General features: G+C 42.0%; 1 protein-coding gene across 7 annotated transcripts in view; it reads right to left on the bottom strand.

The window, feature by feature from the left end:
* The window catches only part of LOC138736365 (ral guanine nucleotide dissociation stimulator-like), a 152,219-nt gene that overhangs the window by 41,178 nt on the left and 101,323 nt on the right, over positions 1 to 9,718 (bottom strand). The gene's annotated exons all lie outside the window — the stretch shown is intronic.

Raw genomic sequence — 9,718 nt, forward strand, 5'->3', positions numbered from 1 at the left:
CATGGAGAGCCCCTGGATAAATGAACTTCATTTAGAGTCAGAGAAGACAGATTTTGTGCTACAAACAAAACTAAAATCTCATCAAGCAATAATCAATGTTCTTCAACGATCATGAAGAAACCTAATCCAATGCCCCATTCCTATATTAATGTGTAATGCCTCCACAGCTCCATTAAAACAATGACTATGTAGATCAAAACTAATGGTTTAATTACAAGCTGTAACATTTATTTATTTACAACACAATAGAAGCAGGTTCTGGACATTGGAACCTGTACCTCACAATTAACCTACCCAATCGTGTACATTTTTGGAGGGTGGGAGGAAACCAGAGTACCTGTGTAAAATCCCCATGGTTATGAGGAGACCATACAAGCTCCTTGCAAACAGTGCCAGATTTGAATCCAGGTCACTGGTGCTATAATAGTGTTGCTCTATTCACTATACTAACCATGTGCCCTTCACCCATGCAAGTGTTGGGACTGTCTGTTTGATATCATTATTATTGGAGAGCAGGAGTATTGGGAATTCTCTTTTCCAACAGCATCACAATGAACATTTGCACACATGGACACAAAAAGTTGCTGGATTGTTCTCTCCAAACATTGCACACCAGTTTCCACTGCCTGTCCAGGGAAATGTTAATAGCATCAAATGGGATTGGGTCACTTTTCTCTCTCAATCAAAAAATGAATCCATTCTTCTTCACTGTTGTCAGCGTATGGTTGACAGCTGTGGTCACCAACTTGGTTTGGACCTTCAAAGGATTCTCAGGTTGGTGAGAATGTGCAGCTCAAATGCCCATGTCTCTCTCTTTTCAAAAATTTGTCTGGAAAGATCATCTTGGATAGAATATATGGAATTCTTTCCTACATGTGTTAATGGGAAGTACCCCTGTGGTTAGAATTTCCACCCATGGAGCAGTTTAGCACAGTGTAAACACACACAAAGACATTACATATTTAACATGGTTTTAACCCCACACCCATCTAGTGAAACTGTTGTACTCATTTCCCTGTGGAGAGAAGGTTGATATAATTTTTGCACAGTTCCTGTCTCCTACTGCCTTAGTGTCATGCAAGATAAAGCACCATGGTTACAACAAATATTTACCATCCAAACATATTTCAATGTAAAAACCATGAATTTGCCATCAATGATAACTGTTCCGTCAGTTTGATTCTACAGATCAACCGACTGCTGCAAGGTTTCCCTTTCGTCACCAGTTGTGGGACTCTAGGTCTGGGTGCCAGCAAGCTTTGGGTGGGGGGGGGGGGGGGAGGGGGGGGGAGGTATCCTATTATAATGAATCCAAGAGGGAGAATGAACAGGCTGGTGTGTAGGGTGGCTCCCTTCCTGAACAAGGTGGGGTCAGCAAAAAGAGTGATGAGAATGAAACGAAGAGGATGAATGGCCTAGAACACAAGGAAATGGCCGATTCTCTCCCTGCTTCAGTGAACCAAGGTTCTCTTTGCACTTCTAGTTCAAGGGCACATCATGAAAATGCATACCTCAAGAAATATGCCTTGTGAGAAATATCAAGATTGTGCATTCAAGGTAGGATACAGCAACAATTGTGCAAAGTAGATTGGTAGTTTTAACATTACAATCACATGAAGCTGCCAAAGGAATGAACAGACCTTGTTGAACTAGTTTTTTTGTTACAATAATAGGCTGAGAGTGCAATATCAGGATGAAGTGTTTGATTGTGTTTCAAGCAACAATGTTAATGCTAAGAAATGCATTTCTCAGTACTTCATGATTTTGTCAAAACTACCAATCCAAAATTCTGTTAGCAACGCAAAGGGAGCCCTCTCAATCAGCCTTCTTCCTCATCTCAAAATAATTATAATGTAAAAGATGCTGTCTACAGACTTACATGATCATTACGAGTAGGTGATATTCTTAGAACACTTCCTCCTTGCTGTGCTAGACTTCTCCCTTCAAATTCATGACTCAGTCCCACAGCTACTCCCCAAAACCCAGTCTTCATCGGAGTTTCTATGGCGAGAAGTAATGTGGTATTTGACTGCAGATGGCAGTTAAATAGTTCCTGCTCTGCTTCCAATTTCTCCATATTTACACAGAAACCCATCCCAACAGCAGCACTGGGTGCAATCAGATGTAGGATTTGATTTAATTATTTATAGCTTGGTGTACAGAAATACAGTGAGGTGCTTGGTTTTGTGTGCCATGCAGGCAACTCACAAAAAGTTACCATTTTCCATACTCCATTGATATTTTTGGATAATTATGCTCTCATTAATCAGAAGTGAGTAAGGAAATTCATCTCAATCCATGGATCTAGTCACAATCTTCTGGAGACCAATGTTATAGCACTGCAGAAAGCAAGAAAGCTGGAGATCTGGACTGTGATTAATACCTGGGTACCTAAAAAAAAGCACTGCCATTCTTCACTCTTGTAAGCGCAAGAAATAAAAAAAATGACAGGGAGTAGAATGAAAGCACAAGAGCATATGCAGTCCACCAGATAACCCCATCTATTGAGACACACGTGCCTTTGGGAGCAGAGATAGTGTACTTTTTGGAAGAGTCATTCAAAGAACTGATGTACTCTTGATATTTCTCACTACCCCTTCAACTTCAAATATCTGTGGAACGTGCACCACAGAAACAGAATTTCAACACCTGCATTTTCTCTGCTTGTCTGGTTATAGGGAACAGCACTGGGACAGAGAGAAGCAGAGAGTCCTGCTGTCTGACATTCCTCAGATAACCACACCAAAAAACTCAGGCAGTTGCAGAAACAAATGTTGAAACAGTTGCTTCCTTGTGGGTTAGCTGGTCCTCCCCAGCAAATTTTAAATGTTATTCATCTGCAGTCAAATGTCCAAAAAGTGTTGAACACGTTTTCTTTCCAATTTCCCACCCAGTGTCTTTGAAGATTTATTTCTGTTGCCCCAATCCTCATTCTGGACCTTTTAGAAATTGGTTATTAGTTTTACTCCTCTATTGGAAAGGGGCATTCAGACACAAGGTGAAATAATTCTCTGGGTCGATTTTACAGGATTAAGTGACTTATCTCACAGCAAGTTTATAGACCCACAAGTTAATACTTTATCTATTTATTTATTTTCTTTCTTTTAGTTATTTGTGCTCTAGAAGCTACCTGTCAGGGAACATGATGCCTGCATTTAGCTGCAAGGTAAAAGATCTTGAGATTACAGGAGGACAATATTGACCCAGTTTGAGTCCACACAACTCACTGGGAATGCAACACATCAGCATTCCTTGCAATAGTACAGACCTCATCCTATTGCTGAATCTTAATCATCTGAAGTCAGAGCCACCGCTATAATTACACTATTAATGTGTGGCTTGAGACTAGAATATTCCCTGCTCAGGCTCTGTGACTAGCAGCATTCATCAACCCCAAACAATTGTGGCCTTGCACAATGCTGGGTCTATGAAAGCTGATTTCAGTCATGCATTTGCTCAATAATTTATTGTTATCTTGCTCAACACACGCCAGACAAATGAATGTGGGGACATAGAAAGAAATACAAGCCCATTGCACTTTTTATCCACCCTTTCACTTTACTGGGGTTGCAGGCCAGTGCCTATGAAATACATTGGGTCACTCTGGAACAGACACGAATAGGAGAAAGAAAGGATCATTTTCACAATATAGCCAGTTTGTCAATAAATGCTGCAGTGTTAAGGAAGAACAGATCCCTCTTTTGTCTACTATAAAAGTGCAGAACCAGAGCAAATGCATCTACACTACTGATTCATCACATTAGAAGTGGTTTAATGTCAATATTTTATCTTTTCAACATTCTTCCTTAAAATTCCCCTATTAGAATAAAAATCAGAATTTTTACAACACTGAAGGCCATTCAGCTCAATGGATCAGGGTCATGTCACCTTGTCCCATCCTGACTTTGCATTGCCCCACCTTCTCTGCCCAACTAAATTCCAGCACAATGTTGCCACTCTGCAGATTAAACATATTAGAGCCACACAGGCTCATTAAAATAGATCATAGTATGTTCCAAGGAGGCAGCCACAGAAGCAAAGCATTCAAAGGCTCACCCTACCCTGTACAATGGTGATTTATTTCGGAGCTGTGTACCAATACAAGCAGCATTCTGTAGTGCTTTGCTGAAGTAATCAATTCATTTGTTTGAGCCCCTTATTTCTGTGTATTTCACTTGTTTTCTTTCCAGTTGATATGGCAACGGTTAAAGGAAAAGAGAGTGCAGTTGTTGCTGCCATTTCACTGATTAAAGAGAAAAGAGAAGAAATGCAAATATTAATTGATCAGAATGGTCAACATTGATATCAACAGTCAAACATTCAAAGCCTTCTTGACTGTGGTAAACACACTGAAGTGCTGGAGGAACTCATCTGGTCTTTTCAACATCTAAAGATAAAATTCTATCATTGTCACGTACTACATTTAGAATGCAACATATATGAAATTCTTTAACTTTTGTCTACCGTAAAGCAGAGAGTCGCCACCTTGTCCAGCACCCCTTTCAGAAACCTACTGCACCTGGTGTTTGTAGGCAATCTTCCCTCCAAGAACTGACCAGGCCTAAGCTTGCTTAGCTTCTGAGATCAGACAGTCTCAGACATATAGGAGACAAAGATATATTGCTGATGCTTCGGCCTTGAGCTCTTCTTCAAGGGGTGGGGGGGAAGAGAAGAAGAAATCAAAAAAGGCAAAAGCAGGATATTCTTGACTGTGTGCAAGTCCCATAAATCTCTCTTTCAAAAGTGTGGTACTATTGTTTGGGAACTCAAATTTATTAGATTATTACCAGTCAAAGGATCTCACTAGAATGGCCTTAAAGATAAGTCTTTATCTCTTTTGCTTATCTTTCAGCACCTTATGGGCAAAGTTCCATATAATTAGTGACATCACTTGACCAGAGTTGGGAGATTTAAAGATAGAAAGAGATTTCACTGGCAGAACCCAACTGCTTTTTGTTGTTTGTCTCCGAACATGTGGAATGTGCATGGAAACTGTTCCATATCAAACTACAGCAAATCTGACAAAGGGAGATCACTGGATAATGCATTTTTGCATCCCTGATCTCAGTATACTTTGTGCCATAGTGAAAGAACACACATTTATTACCATCTTTCATGACTGTGAACACCTCAAAAAAATTCACTCCCAAGCAGCAATAACTAAATATGTTAGTGTGGTTGGTTGAGAAATAAACAAAATTAATCCACGGAAACAGCTGACCTATCCCAGCTGATTACTGCTCGGAATGAACAACCCTGTTGGAACCCTATTTCAGATCACAACCTCATTTGTCCCAACTGCAGCAGTTGTAGGGGTTTGAATATTTTTAATTTCATTTTCTGAACACCAAGCACCCCTTTTGCCTTGCATCCCTAAAAAGTGTTCTTGATATCCACATCCATTGTTTTACCTCCCCGATTTTCATTGTCTTTATGTGTTTAAAACTCGTTCTGATGAAAGGTCATCGACCTGACACTTTGATCCTGTTCCTCTCTACAGATGCACCCTGACTTGCTGAGCATTTCCAGCATTTTCCATTTTTCTTCAGGATTTCTTGCAACCATAGTATCTCACTTTTTTTCAAAATTTGTAAAATGTTCCTACTCATCAATATTCAACGTGATGGCCAGAGGCAGACACTAAATACAGAAATTCAAAATATTATTTTTAATATATACACATTATGGTTGGTTGTACTTCCTTTACTTGCCAGTAATTAGGAATAATGAGTAAAGCTTCTGAATTAACTTTAAAAACAATGCAAAAGGTTAAATAACAGTTTCTAGTTGCAACCCAAAATTATGGGCAAAGTCATCCCCTCTCTACCATATTTAATTGTTTTGGAAACAATTTTGGATTTTCTGTCTCTACTATCACCATTGTTCAGTAGCAAGTGTCCCACATTTTAGATCCAAAAGGTCCTGGGTTCAAACACCACCCAAGAGAGTCTTCTGATAGTATCCATGGTAACTATTCCAATGCAATACCCTGACAATAATCCACTTTTAGAACAATCACCTTTGTGCATGAAACAGAGACCAGAGCTTCCAGCTGGATGCAGAAAACTTCTTTACAGCATTTCCACAACAGATCACGTCAGTGAAGACCTCAACCAGCAGGACAAATATAAATGAATTGGCCATTACCTGATTCTTTCTCTAAAAGAGAAATGCACTCCATTTCTTAGAGCCCAACAGTGAATATATTTCAGAGGTGATTTATTGACGGGAAAGCACTTTGGAATTTTTCTTGGTTGTAAAGGAATATATGACTTGCTTTCATTTCCTGATCTGGATCCTCTACATTTGCTTTTTACAAGTTTGAACCAGGACATGTTCTAGTTTGACCATACAATGCAAGTTGGTAGTGACTTTTCCACAAGCCTTGTTTGAGTTTTCCCTCTCAATATCTGTTGCAAAATGCATGCCTTTTGCCAAGCCTCAGCTGTTCCCCTTCCCATGGTTGAAGGGGTGCAAACACTCATTGATCTGGGCGCGGGCGCACACACACACATACAAAATAGCAGAGTAGAAACTACTCCCACTCAAACATAGAAACATAGAAGATAGGAGCAGGAGTAGGTCATTCGACCCTTCGAGCCTGCTCAACCATTCAACGAGATCATGGCTGATCTTAAAGTTCAGTACCCCGTCCCCGCCTTCTCTCCGCAACCTTTAATACCCTTATACTGAAGAAATATATCTAATTCCCTCTTAAATATATTTAATGAACCTGCCTCCACTGCCCTCTGTGGCAATGAATTCCACAAGGCTGCAGAAGACAAAGGATGGGGGGGGAAAAAAGCCCATGATCTATACATTAGAAAGTGCAAGGGCAGCCATCACTGATTTGTGTACAAAACAGACAAACATTGTGCATTCCTTGCTCCCGATAATACAAGGGACATCCTTTGAAAAAGAGAAACTTTTCCTGCTCTCCCAGGCTGCAGAGTCTTGTTTCAAGGTATTGTGGCTTCTTTTTGGGCATTTATTTTTAATCCAAGTGTCCTTGAGCTTAAAAAAATGCTCACAATAAAACTGTACAGTTTCATTTCATGATGCTCCTGCTGCCAATACTGCAGCTAGATTTTCCACTTGTAAGATTCAGTGCATCTCAAAAAACTGATTAAATAATGTTCTGCCTGACCTTAAAGGTGCCTCACAGCAGTGGCTGATTTCATCCCTGAATGTGACGAGCCATCCACAAAAAAAAAGCTAAGATTAATTATCAGCAATGGTGGAATGCTACACTTAGCCTTAGCATTTATTGCCCAGATTAACTTTTTTTTTTTAATTGTTGTGGGGATGGAGAAAAGGAGGAGGTCCCATTAAACAGCATCTAGAACCAAAGACTATGTTGAATTTGGGCAGCAGTTAAATAATACTGAGCATGTCACAGTGAATAATATTGATCTGATGACACCATTTGTACAAAATTAGACATTCTGGTTGTACTCTATTTTCTGGTAGATGTACTATATTATATATATTTTACCAATAAAGTTCATTTTAGGAATAATATGAATTGATCCCAGGTCTTTGCTTTTTAAAAAGTTCCATTTACATACATAAGCATTAGACATCTCCTTCAGTTGTGAAATACATAGAAATCAATGCTCTGACAAATTATTGGGCGAAGTGTATTAAATGGGCAGCTGGATAATTATCCACAACATTTGATTTAGTTGGACCAATTCCCTAGTCCTATTTATTCGTCTTTCCGCTCAAAAATTTAATACTTCAGTAGCCTGAATTGGTCAAAGTCAGGCTCTTGAAAAGAGGAAAGCCGCATCCCATTAATCCTGAGATGGTTTGCTGGACACCATCCCCTCCCAACAGCACACTGAAGATTGGATACTACGGGGTGGCATTGGCACACTGAAGATTGGATACTACGGGGTGGCATTGGCACACTGAAGATTGGATACTACGGGGTGGCATTGGCACACTGAAGATTGGATACTACGGGGTGGCATTGGCACACTGAAGATTGGATACTACGGGGTGGCATTGGCACACTGAAGATTGGATACTACGGGGTGGCATTGGCACACTGAAGAGTGGATACTACGGGGTGGCATTGGCACACTGAAGAGTGGATACTACGGGGTGGCATTGGCACACTGAAGAGTGGATACTACGGGGTGGCATTGGCACACTGAAGAGTGGATACTACGGGGTGGCATTGGCACACTGAAGAGTGGATACAACGGGGTGGCATTGGCACACTGAAGAGTGGATACAACGGGGTGGCATTGGCACACTGAAGAGTGGATACTACGGGGTGGCATTGGCACACTGAAGAGTGGATACTACGAGGTGGCATTGGCACACTGAAGAGTGGATACTACGAGGTGGCATTGGCACACTGAAGAGTGGATACTACGAGGTGGCATTGGCACACTGAAGAGTGGATACTACGAGGTGGCATTGGCACACTGAAGAGTGGATACTACGAGGTGGCATTGGCACACTGAAGAGTGGATACTACGAGGTGGCATTGGCACACTGAAGAGTGGATACTACGAGGTGGCATTGGCACACTGAAGAGTGGATACTACGAGGTGGCATTGGCACACTGAAGAGTGGATACTACGAGGTGGCATTGGCACACTGAAGAGTGGATACTACGAGGTGGCATTGGCACACTGAAGAGTGGATACTACGAGGTGGCATTGGCACACTGAAGAGTGGATACTACGAGGTGGCATTGGCACACTGAAGAGTGGATACTACGAGGTGGCATTGGCACACTGAAGAGTGGATACTACGAGGTGGCATTGGCACACTGAAGAGTGGATACTACGAGGTGGCATTGGCACACTGAAGAGTGGATACTACGAGGTGGCATTGGCACACTGAAGAGTGGATACTACGAGGTGGCATTGGCACACTGAAGAGTGGATACTACGAGGTGGCATTGGCACACTGAAGAGTGGATACTACGAGGTGGCATTGGCACACTGAAGAGTGGATACTACGAGGTGGCATTGGCACACTGAAGAGTGGATACTACGAGGTGGCATTGGCACACTGAAGAGTGGATACTACGAGGTGGCATTGGCACACTGAAGAGTGGATACTACGAGGTGGCATTGGCACACTGAAGAGTGGATACTACGAGGTGGCATTGGCACACTGAAGAGTGGATACTACGAGGTGGCATTGGCACACTGAAGAGTGGATACTACGAGGTGGCATTGGCACACTGAAGAGTGGATACTACGAGGTGGCATTGGCACACTGCAGAGTGGATACTACGAGGTGGCATTGGCACACTGCAGAGTGGATACTACGAGGTGGCATTGGCACACTGCAGAGTGGATACTACGAGGTGGCATTGGCACACTGCAGAGTGGATACTACGAGGTGGCATTGGCACACTGCAGAGTGGATACTACGAGGTGGCATTGGCACACTGCAGAGTGGATACTACGAGGTGGCATTGGCACACTGAAGAGTGGATACTACGAGGTGGCATTGGCACACTGAAGAGTGGATACTACGAGGTGGCATTGGCACACTGAAGAGTGGATACTACGAGGTGGCATTGGCACACTGAAGAGTGGATACTACGAGGTGGCATTGGCACACTGAAGAGTGGATACTACGAGGTGGCATTGGCACACTGAAGAGTGGATACTACGAGGTGGCATTGGCACACTGAAGAGTGGATACTACGAGGTGGCATTGGCACACTGAAGAGTGGATACTACGA

This window comes from Narcine bancroftii, chromosome 1 (genome assembly GCF_036971445.1).
Source record: "Narcine bancroftii isolate sNarBan1 chromosome 1, sNarBan1.hap1, whole genome shotgun sequence".
In the NCBI taxonomy this organism is placed as follows: domain Eukaryota; kingdom Metazoa; phylum Chordata; class Chondrichthyes; order Torpediniformes; family Narcinidae; genus Narcine; species Narcine bancroftii.